Source organism: Arachis ipaensis, chromosome B04, assembly GCF_000816755.2.
Source record: "Arachis ipaensis cultivar K30076 chromosome B04, Araip1.1, whole genome shotgun sequence".
Classification (NCBI taxonomy): Eukaryota; Viridiplantae; Streptophyta; class Magnoliopsida; order Fabales; family Fabaceae; genus Arachis; species Arachis ipaensis.
The window spans coordinates 82,850,872-82,862,349 of record NC_029788.2 but is presented as its reverse complement, the minus strand read 5'-3'; positions in this window follow the sequence as shown (position 1 = coordinate 82,862,349).

The window sequence follows — 11,478 nt, the reverse complement described above, 5'->3', positions numbered from 1 at the left end:
TACTTATGAGGTGGGACTTGCTGCTGAGGTCTAGTTGGTTCTTCCTGTTGCTGATGTGGTTCATTCGCGCCAACCTCTTCACCTGCAACTCTATCTGACAGTCGTAGGTGAACCCTGTACTGCTGTGTGTACCACACATAGTACACCGAGAGATGATGATAGTCTATAATCTCCTCGCCTAACTGTAATGTGTTATAGCGGTCAGATCTCCACCTGTTAACCCATTGGCTGTAAATCTCTCCCTAGTCATGGTTCTGTGCTCCTCTCAATCGCTTGCAATGATCACAACCAAGGTCGAATGCCGGGCCTGGTGGAAGCTGTTGCATCCCGAACTATCGTTTAACTCGATCTGTCGGGTGCCACTCTATGCACTCGAATGCCACTAGCAGCGACTACGTGGAGCATATAAACAACTGGGCAGCGAGGTCATCTGAAACGCCCACTCCCATATACGACCGCCATATAAACTGCAGATTAGTTACCAAGAGGCCGATTAGAAAAATTATTCTTCTGAATAAAAATATTGGACATTAATGGTTAAAACTTACATCATCAACTCCCATGTCATCGAGTCCTCGCCTGAAATGCATAGTAGGCCTCTATATATATCTTCTATGTCGGCGCCAATGACTCCACCTAAACAAAAACAGAATGATTGCAATAAGAATAATAATAATAATAATAATAATAAGAACAATAACAATAAGTACAGTAAAAAATAATACCGCCGCGCAAGTGGAATACCAACATCGCCGAGCTGATTGCGGGGTATAGGTGCCAGGAGCAGCATACGCTCCCACGCCCAAACAAAAAGCAGTATGAGTGGGCCATCCATCTCTTTACAGTTGTATCGTGATGCACGACACAACAATCTGTATAGGTGTGCCAGACTGGCTGCCCCCCAACCGTAAGCTGGAATCCGGTGAAAATCGCGAAGCAGAGGCAGAAATTTCGAGTTCAATGAAGTGGTGGACTTATTCGGAAACACAACCGTTCCAAGCACGCAGAAAATATGAGCCCGAACATACCGCTCAGTGGACTCCTGCGTGTCACACAGTTCGGTGTCTCTGCACCACCGAACCCATGCAAAATTCACCTTACTCAAGGCGTGATCCTGCGGACCTGGCTCCCGACCAAAACAAGCAATGCAGTTCTCTACCAGAAACTGGTGACTACTGTCTGTTCTACCTATGACGGGCTCCCCATTAACCGGGAGGCTAAGTATATATGTAATGTCTTCCAGCGTCACCGTCATTTTCCCAACTGGAAGGTGGAACGTGTGAGTTTCCGGCCTCCACCATTCCACCAATGCACTTAGCAGTGCAGAGTGGCCTCTCATTTCGCCTACTCACGAAACATGTTGAAACTCAGTAAACGTCAATAACGCTGCAGCTACCTCGTTAAAGATATCTGACGGATCGAGTTTCCTGGGCAACAAATTCCTGATAGCCTGCCAAAAGAAAAATAATAATTATTTAAATTCTATATAATATCAGTTAAAAATACATAAAAAACAAATAAATATATTTATTTATTGATCATAAAATTTAAAAAAAAAACTTACCCATTAAGGATGATCCAAGTATTCAATGATGTAGTCTTCAGGTCTAGTAAAATCACGCACCATTTTTCCTTCTTCCCTCACTTGAGCCTAAACCCCTTCCCAGTTTTCTTCTTCCTCCACACCAGCACAATGTTTCACTCCCTTAGTTTTCCTTTCACTCTTGGCTCACCTACCCACTCTTTGACTCTCACCACAATGTTTCACTCTTTCTCAGCACATTGTTTGAGTCTAGCTTGCCTATGTTTTGTGCTTTTAAAGACCGGTTTCACTGCCTATTCAACATGTGTCGTGCATGAAAAGTTGGAAGCTGCCAAACGCAACCTGCGACTTGCCTTTAACCCCTGCCAAATGCAAGTTGCATTTTGGAAACCCCAGGCTAGTCAAACGCTGCACCTGTCTGCATGCAGGGAGTCAACGGACACATTTCGATTTTTCGGACACCCTTTCCTACCAATCACAGCTTGCGTTTTGCAACAGGTGGCAGCTTTTTTTTTTTCATCACACACAAAATGTTACCTGCGTTTTGCAGGTGACTGAGCAATGCAGGTCCACATTTGTGGACAACACACCATGCACCCATATTGATGATTATCACCATTATTTGTTCCATAGCTAAATTAATTTCTGAGAATCTCATAATCTAAATTAAAAATGGCTTTGGTAATGGTAGGCAATTCTGCTTTGTTATTGGCTTGTGGAGCATTTGGATAGATAGAAATGATAATCTCATGAACAATAATGTTAGCTCCATTGCAACAACAGCCTTTAAAGCTCGAGCAGTGTGGAAGCCTTCAAGGAAGCTGAAGCCATAAATATTCACCATGGTTATGTTCTCCCTTCTAATTCTTGGACAAGAGCTTGGTTTCACCAAGCTAAATTGTCATAGGAGTGTATACTAGGAAGAAGGGCTAGTCAGTTTTGGGTGTGTGCTCCAAAACGATACCAGAAAATGGGTTCATGGTAGCTCAAGCAAGGTTTTAGGAGTGAGTGTGCTACGAACAGAGGTCAAGCAATTTGGCAAAGCTTGTTCATGGTAATGGAGGTGGGAACCAACTTCATGATCTGTGAGACAGGCTCTATCGAAACCTTCTCCTTAGTTAACAAATGGAGGATATTTGAAGACATGGCGAAAAAGTTTCGATTTAGAGAGTATCTGAGCTTAACCAAGGCATGAACTGGGTAGTGAGGTTTGCTCTTATTTAGAGGGATTAAACTTGTGTGGCAGATTGGTTGGCCAAGGAAGGAACCCGCAAAATTGTTATTGCAGTGGATTGGACTTAACCCATACTCTCCTACTACGTCTTATTCAGGACGACATGGAATATGATTCTTTTCTTTTTTTTTTATTATCTTTTCTATTTTTCTTTTTTTTCTTTTCTTTTTTTTTCGATAGTCTCTTTATAAAAAAAAGAAAAACTTTTTTTTAAATATGATTAAAATTTTATAATCATATAGTACCATAACAACAACAACAACAACAACAACAACAACAATAACAAGAACAACAAAGTTTTATCCTACTAGATTGAGTCGATTACATGGATCATATGACACCATTGAACTCTATCATGTATCATGTTTACAATGAAACCATTTACACGTAGATCTCCTTTGACCACTTTATATATGATCTTCTTAGGTCTTCCTTCACCTTTTACTCCATGTCTACTTTCCATCTCATCCACCATCCTAATTGGATGTTTTACCGATTTACTTTTCATATGTCCAAACCACTAAGACGAGTTTCTACCATCTTTTCAACAGGTGCTACCCAAACTTTCTCCCTTATATTTTTGTTCCTTGTTTTGTCCATACATGTGTGGTCGCTCATCTATCCCAAGATCTTTATCTCTGATAGATTTAACATATATTCATGCTCAGTCTTTGCCGTCCAACACTCTGGTTCCATATAACATTATCGATCTAATGGTAGTGCGATAAAATTTATCTTTAAGTTTTAAAGATACTTTTTTTGTCACATATGAAACTAAACACACTCTACCACTTAAAATGCTTTACTTGTGATAGAATATTTTCTCTAACTTTCACTTATGTATTAACATTTTCTCTTTGTAGGGCGAACTTGCATTCCATATAGTCTGCCTTACTATGGCTTATGTGCAAACAGTACACCTCTAAAACTTCTCTCAATAAATCTAGCTTCTTATTTAAATCATTTTTTAATTTTCCAGTAAAGATAATGTCATGGACAAAAAGTATCCACTATAATACGGATTCCTATATATACTCAATAAGTATTTTTAAACAAATATGAAAAGATATATGTAAGATTTTTTCCTTATCATAAGTATTTAAATCACCCTTATTCTTGGAGTTAATACGTTTTAGTACACTAGTGTAGTTTACAACTATTTTCCAAGTTCTTTTGGCATTTTTTCGTGTTTATATCTAATGAATCCATATTTGACGATAAATTTTGGATTGAATTGAGTGGATTTCATCATATAAACCCACATTTACTCATCTAAAAAGGATACTTTTGTGTTTTCTCTAAATTATATCTAAATGTGAAAATATGCTATTTTGCGCCTAATTTAATCAATTGTATTTCACTTTCATTCCATTCGATGCCTTGATGCTTTTGATGAGTGATTTCAGGTGTAATAGGTAGGAATGGCTTGATAAGGGTGGAAGAGAAGCATGCAATTGGGAGAAAACATGAAGAAAACAAAGGAGAAGCATACAGACAAGTGTGCATACGCACAACTTTCTGTGCGTACGCACAAGTGGAAAATTCAGCAAGTATCGTACGCACACATCAGTGCATACACACAAGTACCAGTGCGTGACTTCATTAAAAAGTCACGTGGCTCGCAATTTTGAAGGCTTTTTGGCCCATTTCTGAAGGGTCTGAAGTATATATGAAGGGGCAAGCAATACCATACATTATATAATACACTTAGGCATATTTTTAGGTAGTTTAGGGTAGTTTAGCTTAGATTTTCTCTCAATTTTCCTTAGGGTTTAATTAGCATTTATACTACAAGTTCACATTTTCTAATTTTGATCTTGGATTCTTGCTTATTTTTATTATAAGTATTTCTTAATTTTCTCTTTTATTACACTACTTGTTCTACACTTTCTTATATTTAATTTCCTTTATCAATACATATATGCTTTTGTATTTTTGATTTCTAGTTAATAAATTTGATGTTTAGTGGTTATTTTATGTTTGTTGAGTTGCCATTATTGATTTTGTTCATTGGTTGCTCTTAGTTTCAAGCATTTTTACAATTTTGCTATGTTTTATGAATATGCCGACCATGTGTATGATGAAATGCCAATTTTGATTATGGAGTAGATTTTCACTCCTTGACTTGGGAAAATGAGTATATGGAATACTAGAGTCATAATGTCTAACATTTAGTGATAATTCTTGGGTTGTTAGTTGTTCTTGTTTCCACTAATGCTAGTTTTTTACTAAGTTAATTAGTAAGTTAGCTAGGATTTGTGGATTAAGAACAATTATGCTCACTTGACTTACTCTTCGATGTTAAGGGTTGACTAGGTGAAATTAATCCATCATAATTATCATAGTTGTGGTTATGGCAAGGAAGGGATTCCATAACTCATCCCAAGTCAAGGCTTCTATTTATGTTTTGAACCACACTTCAATAATTTTAAAGTTTTACTTGTCCATATTACATAGATAGTTCTTTAATTCCTTTATTAGTTTATTAATTACAATTTTGATTGTTCTTTTATTTCTTAATTGTTTGCTTCATCATTGAAAATCCCTTGATTTTTACAACCAAATTTGCGCGCTCTTGGTCACTAGTTCCTAGGGAAGACGACCCGAGGTTTAATTACTCTCGGTTATTTTTATTTGAATTAAACTTCGATTGGGAGGGTTACTTGTCGGTTTGGACTATGTTATCGACAAAGAAATTATTTTGCTAAATTTCCGAACCGTCGTTTCCCTCCTCATCAAGTTGATGGCGCCGTTGCCGGGGAACTAGTGTAATGAGTGCTATAATTTTGGTTGATGTGAATATGTGAATAGTGTGAATAGATACTTTTGGGTTGTTTGTTTGTTTTGTTAGTAATTAGGATTTTGTTTCTTTCGTTAGTTGATGTCTTTTATTCGTAATTTCTCTTTTTCTCTATGAGTTATAACCCTCTTGGCTTGGAGTTTGGTTGTTACAATGTTATAGGGAATGGTAAGCTTAATGATGGTGTGCACCAAGAGTTGAGCTATCACTTGAGGGAGGAGCCACATTCATATGGTCAATTCTCATGGCAATATCCTCCTCCATACCACTATGATCATACTTCATCCTATGGTGCATACCAACCACCATATTCCTATGAAGCCTACCCTCAACATTCTCCTCAACCACAACACCCTCAAGCCTCACTACATCACCAAATACCTCCATGGGATCCACTTCCATATCCATCTCATAACCCACCTTATGAACCACCATCGCTCCAACATCACTACTCTCATAATCAACTTGACCAACTACCTCCATATACACCACCTCAATATCCTCACCCTTATAAACCAACCCCCATTTATGAAGACTTCCTCCCATATAATGAGCCTTCTATTCCACCACAACCTTCCTTGGATGATAATGAGCAACAAGAATCGGTCAAGTGTCATCAAGCCATCATGGCTACCTTGACCGAAGTCTTGGCCCGCTTAGACTCGCCATATACATGCCACAACCAAAGCAATTTTGTGAATGAATGTGAAGAACCAGCCTCAATTGAAGAGTGCGGGATGAGGAAAGATTTGGAACCCCAAGTGGAAGATGAAGAGTTGAAGCATGATTCGCCACATGTTGAAGAGATTGAGCTTATTGAAGTTGAAGAAGTGGTTGAAGAATTGCGGACGATTGAACAAGAGGTGGAGGTGATCAAAGAGGAGAGCAAGGGAGTGAAAATTTCAAGGCTATAGGAAGTCTCCCTTCCTAAGCAACCATCCGATACACCATTTAAGTGGATAACAATCTCACCCTTTAACTTCATTAACTCACATGAATATGCTTTGTTGGAAACGGATGGTCAACTTAGGGTCCTCTGTGGAGTGCTAAGTGAGAAAGAGATCAATGTTGGGGGACATAGTGGATTAAGGCTAACTAGGGTTGGAACTTCAAGATTTGAGTCACAAGAGTGGTGCAAGGCACAGTCGAGCAGTTTTCAAAGGAGGATTTAGAGCCTTGATAAGAATTCAATAGTTTGCTCATCCGAACAAAAGCTTGAAGATCAATAAGAGGATGAGCAAATGAGTAGAGTATGGGATCCCGGAGGACCTTTGAAGTGCAAACTCGGATGGGGATTCAAAGAGGAGTTGAAACATAAGCCACCCTAACAAGAATCTCCTCAAAAAGTCCAACTTAAGGACTTTAAATAAAAGTGCTAGGTAGGGATATCCCACTGTGGTAACATCTTTCCAACCTTTCTCTTTGTTTATAATCTTGGTTTATTGCATTTTTGCTTGTCTTAGCTAGTTTAGGTTTTGTTTGATTTTTGAGTTTAGATAAGTTGATTTTTATATGGATCATGAGTTGTGAAGTTCTAGACATGTTTAGGTTGAAGCTCTTTGTTGAGATTAAGTTGAGTGCCTTAGAAATTGAGGCAAAATTTTTGGAGAAATAGGGCAGTGTGTGTAGGCACATCCTTGTGCGGTGTGCGTACGCACACTATCACTGATTTCTACGTCCTGTGCGTACGCACCCCTATGTGCGTGCGCTAGCTCTTTTGCGCAGCCCCTATTAGGAGCGCTCGCACTTCTCTATGCGTGTGCATCCCTGTCTCTCTCGCCCTATGTGCGTACGCACACCAACCCCATTTTTGCATTTTATGCGTACGCACCCATATGTGCGTACGCACAGTAACTTGCAACCTTTCTGTTGGGAGCGCTCGCACCTCCCTGTGCGTGCGCACCTCAGCCACTTTCTCTTTTGTGCGTACGTACACATGATCCTTTTTACAAAAAAAAAAAAAAAAGAAAAGAGAAAAAAACGTCTTTTGTGCGTACGCACCCATCAGTGAGTATGCATGCCTCTTAATCCCCTCTCTACTAATTGCGCTCGCACACTCTTGTGCGTCCGCATACCCCCATTTTTCACCCAGTGTGTGTAACCACACATGTATGTGTGTACGCACAAGTACTGTTTTGGGCAAAATTTTGATTGCACTTTGAATTAAGCTCTAAGGCACTTCCACCCCCTCTGTCTCTCTCTATTGCCTGCTCCTACAGCACATCGAGGCCAGTTAGTGAATCAATACGAAGGAAAAGGAAAGTGAGACCACCCGCTCTGCACCCGCTGTGGACTACTTGGTCACACACGAGATAAATGCTATAAGCTTCATGGATATCCACTAGGGTACAATCAAAACAAGCAAAGGAATCAGGTGAATCTTGTTGCTGAAACAATACCTGAGCAAGATAAGGAGCATGGAGCTGACAAAGACTCTGGGTTTACTCTCACGGAATCTCAGCACCAACAACTTATGAGTCTATTGCAGTCTCAACCAACTCTTTCCAATAATGACAATCCTGAGATATGTACAGGTGAAATTTTCTCAACTAGTTACTTGGATCTAAATCTTTTGATACATTCATGGATAATTGACTCAAGTGCTACCACTCCCATAACCGATGTCTATGCCTTACTTAATAATCCAAAACCATTGTCAAACCATTATGTCTCCTTACCTGACCATACTAGAATACGTGTTGTTGCCATGGGTACCATTCATATAAATAAGTCTTTGTTTCTTCATAATGTCATTTACATTCCTTTTTTTCGGGTCAATCTCATATCAGTAAGTAGTTTAATAAAATTTTATAAACATAATGTTCCCTTTTCTAAAGTGATGAGTGTGGAGGTCTATTCTTGTTGGAATCTCCTCACCATCAACTCTTCAATTTTGTCAAACATTCCAATTCTTTATTTTGTCATGTAGATAGTTATACTTGGCATGCAAGATTAGGTCATATGTCAGAAAATGTGTTTGTAAAATTAAGTTAGTTTCTTTCAAATAATCCCTTGAAATTTGATTGCTCAAGATGTGAAGAATGTTCCTTAGCAAAGTTTAAACGTTTATCTTTTCATGCAAATAACAACTTGTGTCAATCTCCATTTGATTTTATCTATTGTGACATTTAAGGGCCATATCAGACTCCTACACACAATAAAGTGAGATATTTTTTTACAATTGTTGATGATTATTCACAGTTCACTTGGACTTACCTACTCAAGCATAAATCTGATGCAACAAATTCTTTGATTAATTTCATTTCTCTGGTTGAGACACAATTCAAAGCACATGTGACACAGATTTATTCAAATAATGCTAAGGAGTTAGCTTTCACTGACTTTTTGTAATCCAAAGGAATATTCCACCAATTCTCTTGTGTTGAAAGACTTGAGCAGAACTCTGTTGCAGAGCGCAAGCATCAACATTTGTTAAATGTAGCCCACGTCCTATTTTTCCAGTCCAAGGTACCAATTCAATTTTGGAGAGAGTGTGTTCTCACAGCCACATTCCTCATTAACAGATTGCCCAGCCCTATTATTAATTTTCAAACTCCATATGAGAGAATTTTCCAAAAGCATCCAGATTACCAAGATTTGAGAGTGTTTGGTTGCCTCTGCCATGCATCCACCCTATTATCTCAGTGAAATAAATTTTTTTCAAGAGCTATAAAGGCTATTTTTCTGAGCTACCGGGTTGGCTATAAAGGGTACAAGATGTATGATATAGAGAAGAAGAAGATTTTCATTTTTAGAAATGTAAATTTCTTAAAAAATATATTCTCATTTCACTCCATCAACACTTTAAACCATTCTCTCATCCAAGAATTTTCTAACATAGTGTTACCCTTACCCATTCCTGATCCGCACATACCTGCACTCATTGATCCTACCCTAACACACACCAATAACAAACCAATTCGAATAGATACTACTGAAATAACAAACTCTGAGACTATTCCAACCACCAAAAATACTCACATTTTCCAAAACCAAACAACAACTACCACTAGGATATCACAAAGACAAAGAAAACCTCCTAATTACCTTATTGACTACCAATGCAACTAGGCCACCAACTCCATTTGTAACTTTGACACTGAGAGACACTTAACTCCATCATATGTTGTCTTTATTGGAAATGTCCAAGCCATCTCAGAACCAACCTATTTTTATCTGGCAGTAAAATTTTTAGAGTGGAGAAAAACAATGAATGAAGAGCTGAATGCTATGGAAGATAATAACACTTGGACCTTGACTCATCTTCCTCCAAACAAGCACACCATTGGATGCAGGTGGGTGTACAAAATCAAATGCAAGGTTGATGGCACTATGGACAGGTATAAAGCGAGGCTATTTGCAAAAGAGTACACACAATAAGCTGGGATAAATTTTCGTGATACTTTCTCTCTATTGGTCAAGCTTGCCACTGTTTAAGTTCTCTTATCATTAGCAGCTATCAAAGGATGATCTTTGTGGCAAATGAATGTAAACAATGCCTTCTTAAATGGAGACTTCTTCGAAGAGGTGTACATAGAGCTTCCATTAGGACACAAGGACAAAAATAAAGGACTTATTCGCAAGCTAAATCGTTCTTTATATGGGCTACGTCAAGCTTTGCGATAGTGATTTTTCAAGTTATCAATTTCCTTGCTGAAAAACTTCAAACAATCAAGAAATGATTACTCTCTTTTTTCTTATGGGTCTGGTACAGATGTGGTTTATCTACTGATGTATGTAGATGATATCATCCTAGCAAGTGCTTTCTCCACTATGTTGTCAAACGGTCAGAAATTACTTCAATCCATCTTTAAACTCAAGATTCTTAAAGATTTGAAATACTTTTTTGGTCTAAAAATTGCTAAATTCACTGATGGCATCTATCTATGTCAGTAAAAATACACCCTCAACCTACTGCAAGACACTAATTTCACAGCTTGTAACCCAGCTGTGTTACCAATAGAACCTAACCTGAAGTTGAGCTCAATGGATAGCACCCCTTTGAGTGATCTATCCTTATATCAAAGGCTGGTGGGCAAGCTAATGTACTTAACAATATCCAGACCTGAAATCACTTATGCAGTTAACACCTTAAGTCAGTTCATGAAAAGTCCAAGCTCATCTCACATGGATGCTCTCCACCATATCCTTCGGTACTTGAAAGGAAGTCCAGGACAGGGCTTGTTTTTTCCAGCCAACTCCAACATACGACTCATGGCCTATGCTGATTCAAATTGAGCAGGGTGTCAAGACACCAGACGCAGTGTCACAGGCTACTGCACTTTCATTGACAACTCTTTTATATCTTGGAAATCAAGCAAACAGACTACAATATCAAGATCCTTAGCTGAAGCAGAGTACAAGGCATTACCAACCCAATTTTTCATGAGCACACAAAGTACATAGAAGTTGATTGCCACTTCATCCGAGAGAAGTTAGTTGCTGGATTTATCAAATTGATACATATTGAGTCCAAATACCAACTAGCTGACATCTTCACCAAACCCATTTTAGCAGCTCAATTTCATAACCTTATAGCCAAATTTGGTATTTTAAACATCTATATGCCAAACTTGAAGAGAGATATTAGAATTAACAGTTAGTATTAGAATGATATTTATTTACTAAATCATGCTAGGTGTACAATTAATAAATTAGTTAAGTCACTATTTATGCATCCAGCTGTACATATATATACCAACATCAAATTTAATGAAAAGCAAGTCATTCATTTTTTTTCCAAATCAAGTTCAATACTATATTATTATTAATAAAAAATTTAAATTTTTTATTTTAATAAATATATAATAAATGTATTAAAAATTTGAACTTTATATTTTTTTATACAAATTTTTTTAAATGATAATTTTATCTTGTAGAGCACATATATTATAGCTAAGC